Raw genomic sequence first — 15,305 nt, forward strand, 5'->3', positions numbered from 1 at the left:
ATAATCTTCACTGAATTTTTGGAAATTCCTTGGACCTGACAAGCTCAAACTGGGAAAAAATTGGGAAAAATATGTCTACCACTATTTTTTAATGAATAAACACTGCAGACAGTGTGTGTGTGTGTGTGTGTGTGTGAAAGGAGAACAATGAAAAAGAGCCACTGTCTGTTTTACCATAGCCATATATACAGTTATATGAAAAAGTTTGGGCACCCCTATTAATCTTAAGCTTAATGTTTTATAAAAATTGTTTTTTTTTGCAACAGCTATTTCAGTTTCATATATCTAAAAACTGTTGGACACAGTAATGTTTCTGCCTTGAAATAAGGTTTATTGTACTAACAGAAAATGTGCAATCTGCATTCAAACAAAATTTGACAGGTGCATAAGTATGGGCACCCCACCACAAAAGTGACATTAATATTTAGTAGATCCTCCTTTTGCAAAAATAACAGCCTCTAGTCGCTTCCTGTAGCTTTTAATGAGTTCCGGGATCCTGGATGAAGGTATTTTTGACCATTCCTCTTTACAAAACAATTCCAGTTCAGTTAAGTTTGATGGCCGCCGAGCATGGACAGCCCTCTTCAAATGATCCCACAGATGTTCAATGATATTCAGTAGAGTTGAGCGACCTTGACCTTTTTAGAGTCGAGCCGGGTTTTGCGAAACCCGACTATGTCCAAAGTCGGGTCGAGTGAAATCGGCCGATTATGACGTAAAGTCGGGATCGACCGAAACACGAAACCCAATGCAAGTCAATGGGGCAGCATAGTCGGCAGTGAGTGGGGGCCAGGAAAACACCTAGAGTGCCCATTTTAATGTCAAAACCATCCATTCTTCTTAATGAAGCTTGTCAAGCGTAATTTACCTTATAATAATTGGAAGGCATTTGAAATTGGGGGTCATTTGGCTAAAGTTGTGGGGGGTAGGGCTGGTTCAAGTAATTAGTGGGCCCAGGAAATCTGGACCACGTCACGGCAGTGGAGCAGGGAGAGGTAAGTATTTCAACTTTGCAAGTGCTGTGAACCTGAGCAAGCAGGGGGGGCCCACTCGTTGGCATTGGCACTGGCACAGGGCCCCTCAAAGTACAGCGGTGTGTTTGCACGGCGGGGGCGCCTCCCACCGGCAGCAACACTTTTGCGTACTATGAGAGGCCCTGTGCCAGTGACGTCGCCAACTAGTATTCCTCCCCCCACCTGATGAAGGAACCTGCACTTTCATCTGCACCTTCCTCTTTGTCCCCGTGTAAGGTGGTATGGTATGCGGGAAGAGCAACCTGACTTTCAGCAGGGTCACAATGTTGTTGTGTAGCGTGCACGGGGAATGTTGCGTTATGGGTCAATGTACCAGCAGACTCATCTATCACTGGCTGGGCAATGGGCACGATGAAGTGGAAACACAGATATAGGCCCAAAGAAGAAAGTGGGCTAAATGCAGTTCAAAATTGGTAACACAGGAATAACCAGGGGGCATTGCAGTGGAGGACAACTGGAATGAGAGGCTGACACAGAGAGTAGGGCCAAATCAGTAAGTAGTCGAAATGCAGTTCAAAATTGGCAACCGTAGTAAACAGGCGGCACAGCTTTGTTCAGTGGAGGAGAACAGCAAGGAGTGGCAGACACCGATAGTAGGCCCCAACCCAACTAGTAGGCCAAATGCAGTTTAACATTAACAACTACTTAACGAGAGGCTGAAAATGGAATTTCAGGACAGGAAACCAGGAGAACAGCAAGGAGCGGCAGACACCGATAGTAGGCCCCAAACCAACTAGTACGCCAAATGCAGTTGTTCCATTTAACCACAATTTAATGAGAGCCTGAAGATAGAAGCTCAGGAAAGGCAACCTGGTGAAAACCTTGGAGTGTAACACAACCTGTCTCTACACCCCATACCAAATTTGTAGGCCTAATGCAGCGTAGTTTCCACCAACTACTAAACGAGAGCCGGAAGATCGAAGCTCATGAAAGGCAACCCGGGGAACACCTTGGAGTGTAACACAACCTCTCTCTACACCACGAAAGGGCTGATTCTTAGGAAGGAAGGCTGTTGTAAATAAGCATTGCGCGTCCGAGGGTGATTATATTCTTATTCGGTATCTACTCACCCTCGGACGCGCCATGCTTCTTGATTTGTAATTAATGTTTATTTGCAATGTGCTTTTGACTTACTCAATTATTTTTTTAATTATTGATTTTATTAAATTAATAGTTTAACATCTTATTGGAAATAATTTAAAGGAGACGCGACAGGACAACACTCGGTGGATGCCATATCTGTGTTAACAACTCCAAAAAACTTTCAGTTAACTTCTTGCAGGAGAAAGAAATTGTAGCTGTTGGACCTTTGTAGTACAGTTCCAGATATTTGTTGTGTGTTTGTTTTGATTGTTAAAATGTCTGCATTTGAGATCTCAACACGATCTTATTTTTTATAATCAAATTAATTTTTTAAATATTTTATTAGGTTGGTTCAAGGGGTACACGGGCCGCAGTAGACAGGTCAGTGGAGGCCTAGTGGAAGGAGGGACCGCAGATGCGCCACTGTTTCACCCATACACAATTAGTAGGCCTAATGCAGCGTAGTTTCCAACAGCTACTAAACGAGAGCCGGAAGATCGAAGCTCAGGAAAGGCAACCTGGGGAACACCTTGGAGTGTAACACAACCTCTCTCTACACCACGGAAGGGCTGATTCTTAGGAAGGAAGGCTGTTGTAAATAAGCATTGCGCGTCCGAGGGTGATTATATTCTTATTCGGTATCTACTCACCCTCGGACGCGCCATGCTTCTTGATTTGTAATTAATGTTTATTTGCAATGTGCTTTTGACTTACTCAATTATTTTTTTAATTATTGATTTTATTAAATTAATAGTTTAACATCTTATTGGAAATAATTTAAAGGAGACGCGACAGGACAACACTCGGTGGATGCCATATCTGTGTTAACAACTCCAAAAAACTTTCAGTTAACTTCTTGCAGGAGAAAGAAATTGTAGCTGTTGGACCTTTGTAGTACAGTTCCAGATATTTGTTGTGTGTTTGTTTTGATTGTTAAAATGTCTGCATTTGAGATCTCAACACGATCTTATTTTTTATAATCAAATTAATTTTTTTTATATTTAATGATGTTGGTTCAAGGGGTACACGGGCAGCAATAGACAGGTCAGTGGAGGCCTAGTGGAAGGAGTGACGGCAGACAGGCATCAAAGGCCTAACATTGGGCTGGCTGTAGGCAAGTTAAAATTGGTTCCAGGGGAACACGGCCATCAGTGGCCTGGTCAGTGTAGTTGTAGTTGAAAGAACGGGACGCAGACAGGCTTCGAAGGCCTAACATAATAACATAGGGCTGGCTGTAGGCAAGTTAAAATTGGTTCCAGGGGAACACGGCCATCAGTGGCCTGGTCAGTGTAGTTGTAGTTGAAAGAACGGGACGCAGACAGGCTTCGAAGGCCTAACATAACAAACTTGGGCTGGCTGTAGGCACTTTTAAATTTGTTCCAGGGGTACATGGGCAGCAGTGTATGGTCAGTGGAAGTCTAGTGGAAGGAGTGACCGCAGGCAGGCTTCCAAGGCCTAACATAACAAACTTGGGCTGGCTGTAGGCACTTTTAAATTGGTTCCAGGGGTACACTGGCAGCAGTGGTCTGGTCAGTGGAAGTCTAGTGGAAGGAGTGACCGCAGACAGGCTTCCAAGGCCTAACATAACAAACTTGGGCTGGCTGTAGGCACTTTTAAATTGGTTCCAGGGGTACACGGGCAGCAGTGGTCTGGTCTGTGGAAGTCTAGTGGAAGGAGTGACTGCAGACAGGCTTCCAAGGCCTAACATAACAAACTTGGGCTGGCTGTAGGCACTTTTAAATTGGTTCCAGGGGTACACGGGCAGCAGTGGTCTGGTCAGTGGAAGTTTAGTGGAAGGAGTGACTGCAGACAGGCTTCCAAGGCCTAACATAACAAACTTGGGCTGGCTGTAGGCACTTTTAAATTGGTTCCAGGGGTACACGGGCAGCAGTGGTCTGGTCTGTGGAAGTCTAGTGGAAGGAGTGACCGCAGACAGGCTTCGAAGGCCTAACATAACAAACTTGGGCTGGCTGTAGGCACTTTTAAATTGGTTCCAGGGGTACACGGGCAGCAGTGGTCTGGTCAGTGGAAGTCTAGTGGAAGGAGTGACCGCAGACAGGTTTCGAAGGCCTAACATAACAAACTTGGGCTGGCTGTAGGCACTTTTAAATTGGTTGCAGGGGTACACGGGCAGCAGTGGTCTGGTCAGTGGAAGTCTAGTGGAAGGAGTGACCGCAGACAGGCTTCGAAGGCCTAACATAACAAAATTGGGCTGGCTGTAGGCACTTTTAAATTGGTTCCAGGGGTACATGGGCAGCAGTGTATGGTCAGTGGAAGTCTAGTGGAAGGAGTGACGGCAGACAGTCTTCGAAGGCCTAACATAACAAAATTGGGCTGACTGTAGGCACTTTTAAATTGGTTCCAGGGTAACACGGCCAGCAGTGGCCTGGTCAGTGTAGTAGTTGTAGAAAGAAGGGACCGCAGACAGGCTTCGAAGGCCTAACATAACAAAAATGTCAAAACAATGGTATTGTCAGTGCCAGGCATTGAAGGATGTCAGCGCCTAGACTACACATTGGTGAAGCTGTGAGAGATAATTTTGCTAGTGGTAGAGCACTGTTTGAGCTGGGGGGGGGAACTGTCTTGTGGCCGGCGGTACAGGCACAGGGCCCCTCATATTACAACGGTGTGTCTGACGTTGGGTGCGCACCACCACCGCCAGAGACACTTTATTGTACTATGAGGGACCCAGTGGCAGTGCCGTCGACCAAAAGCGGCCACACCCACCTCTTCAGACAAACAGCACTCTCAAGGGTCCAAGCGCAAAGTGGCGATAGCACGGCCCCGTGTGGGGAGTTTGGCCATTTCGTGAGGTGGAAACATGTCGTATGCTGGACAATCAGGTGAAGAAAATTACGAGATTGGAAAAGTCATTCAGAATAGTCCACAGGCAAGACCTTTTCATAGGAAAGCTAGGTGTCAGCCGGGCAGGGTGGGGCAAAAGATTTTGAAATCCAGTTGTGGTTCATTTTAATGAAGGTTAGATCATCTACATTTTGGGTAGCCAGACGAGTCCTTTTTTCTGTTAGTATTGAACCTGCAGCACTGAATACTCTTTCTGATAGGACACTAGCTGCCGGGCAAGCAAGCTCCTGCAATGCATATTCTGCCAATTCTGGCCAGGTGTCTAATTTGGATGCCCAGTAATCAAATGGGAATGACGGTTGAGGGAGAACGTCGATAAGGGATGAAAAATAGTTTGTAACCATACTGGACAAATGTTGTCTCCTGTCACTTTGAATTGATGCTGCAGTACCTGTCCTGTCTGCGGTCATAGAAAAATCACTCCACAACCTGGTCAGAAAACCCCTCTGGCCAACGCCACTTCTGATTTCTGCCCCTCTAACACCTCTGGTCTGCTGGCCCCTGGAGCTCGTGTGAGAACGATCACGGGCGCTGTGTGCAGGGAATGCCAGAAGCAAACGGTCAACAAGAGTTGATTGTTTTGTTGCTAATATTAGTTCCAAGTTCTCATGTGGCATAATATTTTGCAATTTGCCTTTATAGCGAGGATCAAGGAGGCAGGCCAACCAGTAATCGTCATCGTTCATCATTTTTGTAATGCGTGTGTCCCTTTTGAGGATACGCAAGGCATAATCCGCCATGTGGGCCAAAGTTCCCGTTGTCAAATCTGCGGTTGTGCTTGGTTGAGGGGCAGTTGCAGGCAAATCTACGTCACTTGTGTCCCTCAAAAAACCAGAACCCGGCCTTGCCACGCCACCAATTTCCCGTGCCCCCGGGAAAGCTTCCTCATTAAAAATATACTCATCCCCATCATCCTCCTCATCCTCCACCTCCTCTTCGCCCGGTACCTCGTCATGTACACTGCCCTGACCAGACAATCGCTGACTGTCATCAAGGCTTTCCTCTTCCTCTGGTGCAGACGCCTGATCCTTTATGTGCGTCAAACTTTGCATCAGCAGACGCATTAGGGGGATGCTCATGCTTATTATGGCGTTGTCTGCACTAACCAGCCGTGTGCATTCCTCAAAACACTGAAGGACTTGACACATGTCTTGAATCTTCGACCACTGCACACCTGACAACTCCATGTCTGCCATCCTACTGCCTGCCCGTGTATGTGTATCCTCCCACAAAAACATAACAGCCCGCCTCTGTTCGCACAGTCTCTGAAGCATGTGCAGTGTTGAGTTCCACCTTGTTGCAACGTCTATGATTAGGCGATGCTGGGGAAGGTTCAAAGAACGCTGATAGGTCTGCATACGGCTGGAGTGTACAGGCGAACGGCGGATATGTGCGCAAAGTCCACGCACTTTGAGGAGCAGGTCGGATAACCCCGGATAACTTTTCAGGAAGCACTGCACCACCAGGTTTAAGGTGTGAGCCAGGCAAGGAATGTGTTTCAGTTGGGAAAGGGAGATGGCAGCCATGAAATTCCTTCCGTTATCACTCACTACCTTGCCTGCCTCAAGATCTACAGTGCCCAGCCACGACTGCGTTTCTTGCTGCAAGAACTCGGACAGAACTTCCGCGGTGTGTCTATTGTCGCCCAAACACTTCATAGCCAATACAGCCTGCTGACGTTTGCCAGTAGCTGCCCCATAATGGGAGACCTGGTGTGCAACAGTGGCAGGTGCGGATGGAGTGTTTGTGCGACTGCGGTCTGTGGACGAGCTCTTGCTTCTGCAGGAGGACGAGGAGGAGGAGGAGGAGGAGGGGGTGCGAACGGCTACAGACAACTGTTTACTAGACCGTGGGCTAGGCAGAACTGTCCCAAACTTGCTGTCCCCTGTGGACCCTGAATCCACCACATTTACCCAGTGTGCCGTGATGGACACGTAACGTCCCTGGCCATGCCTACTGGTCCATGCATCTGTTGTCAGGTGCACCTTTGTGCTCACAGATTGCCTGAGTGCATGGACGATGCGCTCTTTAACATGCTGGTGGAGGGCTGGGATGGCTTTTCTGGAAAAAAAGTGTCGACTGGGTAGCTCGTAGCGTGGTACAGCGTAGTCCATCAGGTCTTTGAAAGCTTCGCTTTCAACTAACCGGTAGGGCATCATCTCTAACGAGATTAGTCTAGCTATGTGGGCGTTCAAACCCTGTGTACGCGGATGCGAGGCTAAGTATTTCCTTTTTCTAACCATAGTCTCATGTAGGGTGAGCTGGACTGGAGAGCTGGAGATCGTGGAACTAGCGGGGGTGCCGGTGGACATGGCAGACTGAGAGACGGTGGGAGATGGTATTGTTGCCGCCGGTGCCCTAGATGCAGTGTTTCCTACTACGAAACTGGTGATTCCCTGACCCTGACTGCTTTGGCCTGGCAAAGATACCTGCACAGATACAGCAGGTGGTGCGCTAAATGGTGGTCCTACACTGCCGGAAGGGATGTTGCGTTGATGACTAGCTTCATTGGCCAAGGGTGCAACAACCTTAAGGGACGTTTGGTAGTTAGTCCAAGCTTTCAAATGCATGGTGGTTAAATGTCTATGCATGCAACTAGTATTGAGACTTTTCAGATTCTGACCTCTGCTTAAGGAAGTAGAACATTTTTGACAGATGACTTTGCGCTGATCAATTGGATGTTGTTTAAAAAAATGCCAGACTGCACTCTTTCTAGCATCGGATACCTTTTCAGGCATTGCAGACTGAGCTTTAACCGGATGGCCACGCTGTCCTCCACCAGGTTTTGGCTTTGCCACGCATTTTGGGCAAGATACGGGCCCGGCAGATGGAACCTGTGGCGATGTTGATGCCTGCTGCGGCCCCTCCTCCTCCTCTGCTTCAGAACTGCTGCCGCCTGCACCCTGTTCCCCCAATGGCTGCCAATCAGGGTCAAGAACTGGGTCATCTAATAACTCTTCTTGTACCTCCTGCGCAACTTCGTCTGTGTCACCGTGTCGTTTGGTGGTATAGCGTTCGTGATGGGGCAACATAGTCTCATCAGGGTCTGATTCTTGATCAGCACCCTGCGAGGGCAATGTTGTGGTCTGAGTCAAAGGACCAGCATAGTAGTCTGGCTGTGGCTGTGCGTCAGTGCACTCCATGTCAGATTCAACTTGTAATGGGCATGGACTGTTAACTGCTTCACTTTCTAAGCCAGGGACGGTATGTGTAAAGAGCTCCATGGAGTAACCCGTTGTGTCGCCTGCTGCATTCTTCTCTGTTGTTGTTTTTGCTGAAGAGGACAAGGAAGTGACTTGTCCCTGACCGTGAACATCCACTAACGACGCGCTGCTTTTTCTTTTACCAGTTTCACGGGAGGAGGCAAAAGAGCTAGAGGCTGAGTCAGCAAGATAAGCCAAAACTTGCTCTTGCTGCTCCGGCTTTAAAAGCGGTTTTCCTAATCCCAGAAAAGGGAGCGTTCGAGGCCTTGTGTAGCCGGACGACGAACCTGGCTCCACAGCTCCAGACTTAGGTGCAATATTTTTTTCCCCACGACCACCTGATGCTCCACCACTACCACTACCCTCATTACCAGCTGACAATGAACGCCCCCGGCCACGACCTCTTCCACTAGACTTCCTCATTGTTTTAAAAACGTAACCAAACTAACGTTATTTGTTGCAGTCACACAACTTACACGGTGAGCTATAACTTCAGTATGATTTAGCTACCCCTTTACAGGTTGGTGAGACCACAGCGAAAATCAGGCCCAATGTTACACACTCTGTTTTTGGTGGCTGCAAATTAGAGAGATGCCCCACACGCAGGACTGTCACTGAAGCACAAATGTTAATATTAATGTCACACTATTATTTTTTTTTTATTTTTATTTTTTTCAGGAACACTTTAGAAACCCCCAAAAAAAAAAAAAATAGATTTTTGCAGGGAGAATTTAGAAAACAAATGTAACAAACTATATGCTTTCTATGGGCCACTGAGTGAGAGATGACGCACACAGGAATCAGGAGTGGCACACAAGCCCAGAGGCCAATATTTTTCTACCAATGATTGATGGAGTTATTTTCTCTGGTAGATTTTGGAACCCAAATCAAGGAAAAAAAATATAGGCTTTCTATGGACCACAATTGGAGAGAGAGAGAGAGAGAGAGAGAGAGAAAGAGAGAGATGGCACACCCAGGAGTCAAGACTGGCACACAAGCAGAAAGGCCAATATTAATCTCCCATTTTTTGGGGGGTTTTTTTTTTTTTTTTTTTTTTTTTTTCAGGGAGACTTTAGAAAAAAAAATAATAAAAAAAATATGATTTTATCAGGAAGAATTTAGAAACCAAATAAAATAAAATGATTTTTTCAGGAAGAATTTATAAAACAAATAAAACCAAAAATAGGCGTTCTATGGCCCACTGACTGAGAGATGACGCACACAGGAGTCAAGACTGGCACACAAGCAGAAAGGCCAATATTAATCTCCCACTGTTTTTTTTTTTTTTTTTTCAGGGAGACTTTAGAAAAAAAAATAATAAAAAAAATATGATTTTATCAGGAAGAATTTAGAAACCAAATAAAATAAAATGATTTTTTCAGGGAGAATTTATAAAACTAATAAAACAAAAAATAGGCGTTCTATGGCCCACTGAGTGAGAGATGACGCACACAGGAGTCAAGACTGGCACACAAGCAGAAAGGCCAATATTAATCCCCCACTGTTTTTTTTTGTTTGTTTTTTTTTTTGTTTTGTTTTTTTCAGGGAGACTTTAGAAAAAAAAATTATAAAAAAAATATGATTTTATCAGGAAGAATTTAGAAACCAAATAAAATAAAATGATTTTTTCAGGGAGAATTTAGAAAACAAATAAAACCAAAAATAGGCGTTCTATGGCCCACTGACTGAGAGAGAGAGAGAGAGAGAGATGGCACGCTTAGTACTGGCACACAAGCCCAAAGGGCAATATTAATCTCCCTTTTTTTTTCAGGGAGAATTTCTAAAACCCCAAAAAAAAAAAAAATAGGCTTTCTATGGCCCACTATTTGTGAGAGAGATGGGACGCTCAGGACTGGCACAGATGGCACGCTCAGGACTGGCACAGAAGCCCAGAGGCCAATATTAATCTCCCTTTTTTCTGGGAGAATTTATAAAACCAAAAAAATATTTAAATAGGCTTTCTATGGCCCACTATTTGTGAGAGAGATGGCACGCTCAGGACTGGCACAGATGGCACGCTCACAACTGGCACACAAGCCCAGAGGCCAATATTAATCTCCCTTTTTTTCAGGGAGAATTTATAAAACCCAAAAAAAAATTAAATAGGCTTTCTATGGCCCACTATTTGTGAGAGAGATGGCACGCTCAGGACTGGCACAGATGGCACGCTCACAACTGGCACACAAGCCCAGAGGCCAATATTAATCTCCCTTTTTTCAGGGAAAATTTATAAAACCAAAAAAAAAATTAAATAGGCTTTCTATGGCCCACTATTTGTGAGAGAGATGGCACGCTCAGGGCTGGCACAGATGGCACGCTCACAACTGGCACACAAGCCCAGAGGCCAATATTAATCTCCCTTTTTTCAGGGAAAATTTATAAAACCAAAAAAAAAATTAAATAGGCTTTCTATGGCCCACTATTTGTGAGAGAGATGGCACGCTCAGGACTGGCACAGATGGCACGCTCACAACTGGCACACAACCCCAGAGGCCAATATTAATCTCCCTTTTTTTCAGGGAGAATTTATAAAACCAAAAAAAAAAATTAAATAGGCTTTCTATGGCCCACTATTTGTGAGAGAGATGGCACGCTCAGGGCTGGCACAGATGGCACGCTCACAACTGGCACACAAGCCCAGAGGCCAATATTAATCTCCCTTTTTTCAGGGAAAATTTATAAAACCAAAAAAAAAATTAAATAGGCTTTCTATGGCCCACTATTTGTGAGAGAGATGGCACGCTCAGGACTGGCACAGATGGCACGCTCACAACTGGCACACAAGCCCAGAGGCCAATATTAATCTCCCTTTTTTTCAGGGAGAATTTATAAAACCAAAAAAAAAATTAAATAGGCTTTCTATGGCCCACTATTTGTGAGAGAGATGGCACGCTCAGGGCTGGCACAGATGGCACGCTCAGGACTGGCACACAAGCCCAGAGGCCAATATTAATCTCCCTTTTTTTCAGGGAGAATTTATAAAACCCAAAAAAAAATAAAATAGGCTTTCTATGGCCCACTATTTGTGAGAGAGATGGCACACTCAGGACTGGCACACAAGCCCAAAGGCTAATATTAATCTCCCACTGTATTTTTATCAGGGAGAATTTATACACCCCACAAAAAAAAATACAGAAAAATGAAAAGGCTTTCTATGGCCCACTATGTGAGAGAGATGGCACACACAGGGATGGCACTCTAGCAGAAATGCCAAATTGCCAATCTTAATCTCCCACCAAAAAAAAAAAAAAACAGGGAATGTCCTACAATTACTATCTCCCTGCCTGCAGTAATCTCAGCCAGGTATGGCAGGCAGCAATAAGGAGTGGACTGATGCACAAATCAAATAAAAAGTGTGGACAAACAAAAAAGATAGCTGTGCAGAAAGGAAGGAACAAGAGGATTTGTGCTTTGAAAAAAGCAGTTGGTTTGCACAGCGGCGTACACACAGCAATGCAGCTATCAGGGAGCCTTCTAGGGCAGCCCAATGAGCTACAGCGCTGAGGGGGAAAAAAAAAAAAAAAACTTCCACTGTCCCTGCACACCGAGGGTGGTGTTGGACAGTGCAAATCGCTGCAGCACAAGCGGTTTTGTGGTTAATGGACCCTGCCTAACGCTATCCCTGCTTCTGACAAAGCGGCAGCAACCTCTCCCTAAGCTCAGATCAGCAGCAGTAAGATGGCGGTCGGCGGGAACGCCTCTTTATAGCCCCTGTGACGTCGCAGACAGCAAGCCAATCACTGCAATGCCCTTCTCAAAGATGGTGGGGACCAGGACCTATGTCATCACGCTGCCCACACTCTGCGTTTACCTTCATTGGCTGAGAAATGGCGCTTTTCGCGTCATTGAAACGCGACTTTGGCGCGAAAGTCGCGTACCGCATGGCCGACCCCGCACAGGGGTCGGATCGGGTTTCATGAAACCCCGACTTAGCCAAAAGTCGGCGACTTTTGAAAATGTTCGACCCGTTTCGCTCAACCCTAATATTCAGGTCTGGGGACTGGGATTGCCATTCCAGAACAGTGTAATTGTTCCTCTGCATGAATGCCTGAGTAGATTTGGAGCGGTGTTTTGGATCATTGTCTTGCTGAAAGATCCATCCCCTGCGTAACTTCAACTTTGTCACTAATTCATGAACATTACTGTCAAGAATCTGCTGATACTGAGAGGAATCCATGCGTCCCTCAACTTTAACAAGATTCCCGGTGCCGGCATTGGCCACACAGCCCCAAAGTATGATGGAACCTCCACCAAATTTTACTGTGGGTAGCAAGTGTTTTTCTTGGAATGCTGTGTTTTTTGGCCGCCATGCATAACGCCTTTTTGTATGACCAAACAACTCAATCTTGGTTTCATTAGTCCAAAAAGTAAATTGCCTTCTCCTAATGTGCTTTTGCACACCTCAGCCGACTCTGTTTGTGGCGTGCTTGCAGAAACGGCTTCTTTCGCATCACTCTCCCATACAGCTTCTCCTTGTGCAAAGTGCGTTGTATAGTTGACCGATGCACAGTGACACCATCTGCAGCAAGTTGATGCTGCAGCTCTCTGGAGGTGGTCTGGGGATTGTCCTTGACTGATCTCACCATTCTTCTTCACTGCCTTTCTGATGTTTTTCTTGGCCTGCCACTTCTGGCCTTAAGAAGAACTGTACCTGTGTTCTTCCATTTCCTTACTATGTTCCTCACAGTGGAAATTGACAGTTTAAATCTCTGAGACAGCTTTTTGTATCCTTCCCCTGAACATTTTTGCATCAACTAATCTGAGCAAAACTTAAGATTTTGTAATTAAAGTTATATTATTGACATAACTTTTCTGTTATGGGTTAAATAAATGTTCTAGGAAGCTCAGACTTAATGGAAATTGTTTTTGTGTTCAGTTAGATATTAATTAAATCTTTCTTTTCAAAAGGGTAGAGACCAACCACCAGAGCTATAGACCTAATTCCAAGAAATTAGTGGCACGGATATAAATATTATCAAAATATTACTTTATTTGCAATGGTAACAACATATTGTATATGCACATGTTTGAAAGACATAAAAAGCATATAAAATTTAGTGTGTGCCACAAGTGCTAAAAAATGGGATATGAAAATATAATGTGGATGTGTAAAACCAGAAAAAATGGGGTTAAAATATATAACCCGCGATGGTTTTACACGTCCACATTATATTTTTATATCCCACTAAATGTTATAGATTGTTAGTAGGAGTCCTGAGATTAACCCTTCCTTTTATGGTGTACCTTATACCTATTTAGGTTTTTATATATACTGGCGATTTTATTTATGTCATTTATTATATGCTTTTTATGTCTTTCAAACATGTGCACATACAATATGTTGTTACCATTGCAAATAAAGTAATATTTTGATAATACGTATATCCGTGCCACTAATTTCTTGGAATTAGGTCTATAGCTCTGGTGGTTGGTCTCTACTGTTCATGCGAGTGGTTTCCACTCACTTTTTTTGTTTTCACTGGGGTTCGCTAATAATTTTGAACACATATATATATAAGTAATCTGGTATAGAAATCCATTGCCCCTTTTAAGTGTTAACAAATTATTTGCCTTTTCAAAAGGGGTGTACTCATTTATGCTGAGCACTGTATATGTGTGCTGAGATATAAAATGTGTAAGCATCCTAAAAAATGTTTAAATCAGGAAAAATAAAAATTCAATTCACATCTGCAAAGCAAATTTTAAACTTGCAAAAAAAAATAAAAATAAGAACTGTATTTTTTAACTATTTAGAAATATCTTTATAACTAAAAATAAAAATTCAATTCACTCTTACAATGCTAAATTTAAAGTTGCAAAAACGAATAAATTACAAAAATAAGAACCAAAATAAAATATATAAAAGATGTATTTATAACGATAAATAAAAATTCAATCAACGTCTGCAATACAAATATTAAAGTTCCCCCCAAAAAGTAAGAACTTAAATAAATAAATTGTGTAAATTAGAAATTTAGCCCAGTGCATTATATCCGTATCTCTTCCACCATATTCAACAATTAAAAAAAAAATAAAAAATTGATGAATGCTTAAGTCTTCTGCATCAATAGGCAGCGCAAAATTTATGAGACCACTTTAGGGTATTATTGCAGGTCACAAATATTTTTAAAACACATTTTAAAGGTTTCATAACATATAATCTATGGAAATCTTGCTGCCACTAAATTTGTAATAAGAATCTGCTAAACTGTTCATCGATTGAAGAAAAGTGGTCATGGGAAGATTTTTTTTTATCACTAACTGCTGAAACAAAGAAATCTATAAAACCACAAGTCTCTACGCTACAAAGTGATATGTAGTATTCTTTGAGGTTTCACACTATCAAGTCAATAATCTTCCATTAGCATTGGACAAACTGTCAGAATGACCTGCTGCCCTCTCTTCTGCAGAGTGATTTGGCCTTACCATGCTATATTAATATGAATTTTAGTCCCCATGTCTGGCGCTATAATTCTCTGTCCATTAGGCTCACATTTCTTTCTTATCAGCTTGTACTATTGATTTTAAAGAATATGTACAGTCAATTTGCACACATAGAGCTACAAAGGTCACGAGAGGACACCAGTTTTAGCTTCTGTTATACGTCCACAGGGTAATATTTATTAATGATTTGCAAGCCATTTATTCTCTACAAGATAATCCCTTAACATTTGTACCAAGGGAAACGAGTATTCAAACAGATATCCATCACCTCTTGACTTTTTCTTGGGTTTATGTTACTTGTTTCAGGACTATATTCCGTTAGCTACCACAACAAGTTTTTTTTTTATGTGAAAGTATTTAAACGGAGTCATAAACATATGGTTTGTTTTAGTGGTAATTATTTATTTTATATTGAATTGTAGGCCAATGAAGCAATTTGGCTGTAGGTTGTAGAATTTATACGACTCTAAACTTGTTCTTTGCTATTAGCGTAAGTCGACGGAAACTTAATAGTTTAGATTTAATTAATTAATACATTAAATGTTTGTTATCACCCTTTATTAGGCCTCTTTCACTCGTCCAGATAATTCCGGTACCGGAGAAATCGGTACCGGAGTTATCCGTGTCCATGTGCTCACGTGGCACATCAGTATGGCACATGTGCGGCAGCCGTGTG

This window comes from Ranitomeya imitator, chromosome 1 (genome assembly GCF_032444005.1).
Source record: "Ranitomeya imitator isolate aRanImi1 chromosome 1, aRanImi1.pri, whole genome shotgun sequence".
In the NCBI taxonomy this organism is placed as follows: domain Eukaryota; kingdom Metazoa; phylum Chordata; class Amphibia; order Anura; family Dendrobatidae; genus Ranitomeya; species Ranitomeya imitator.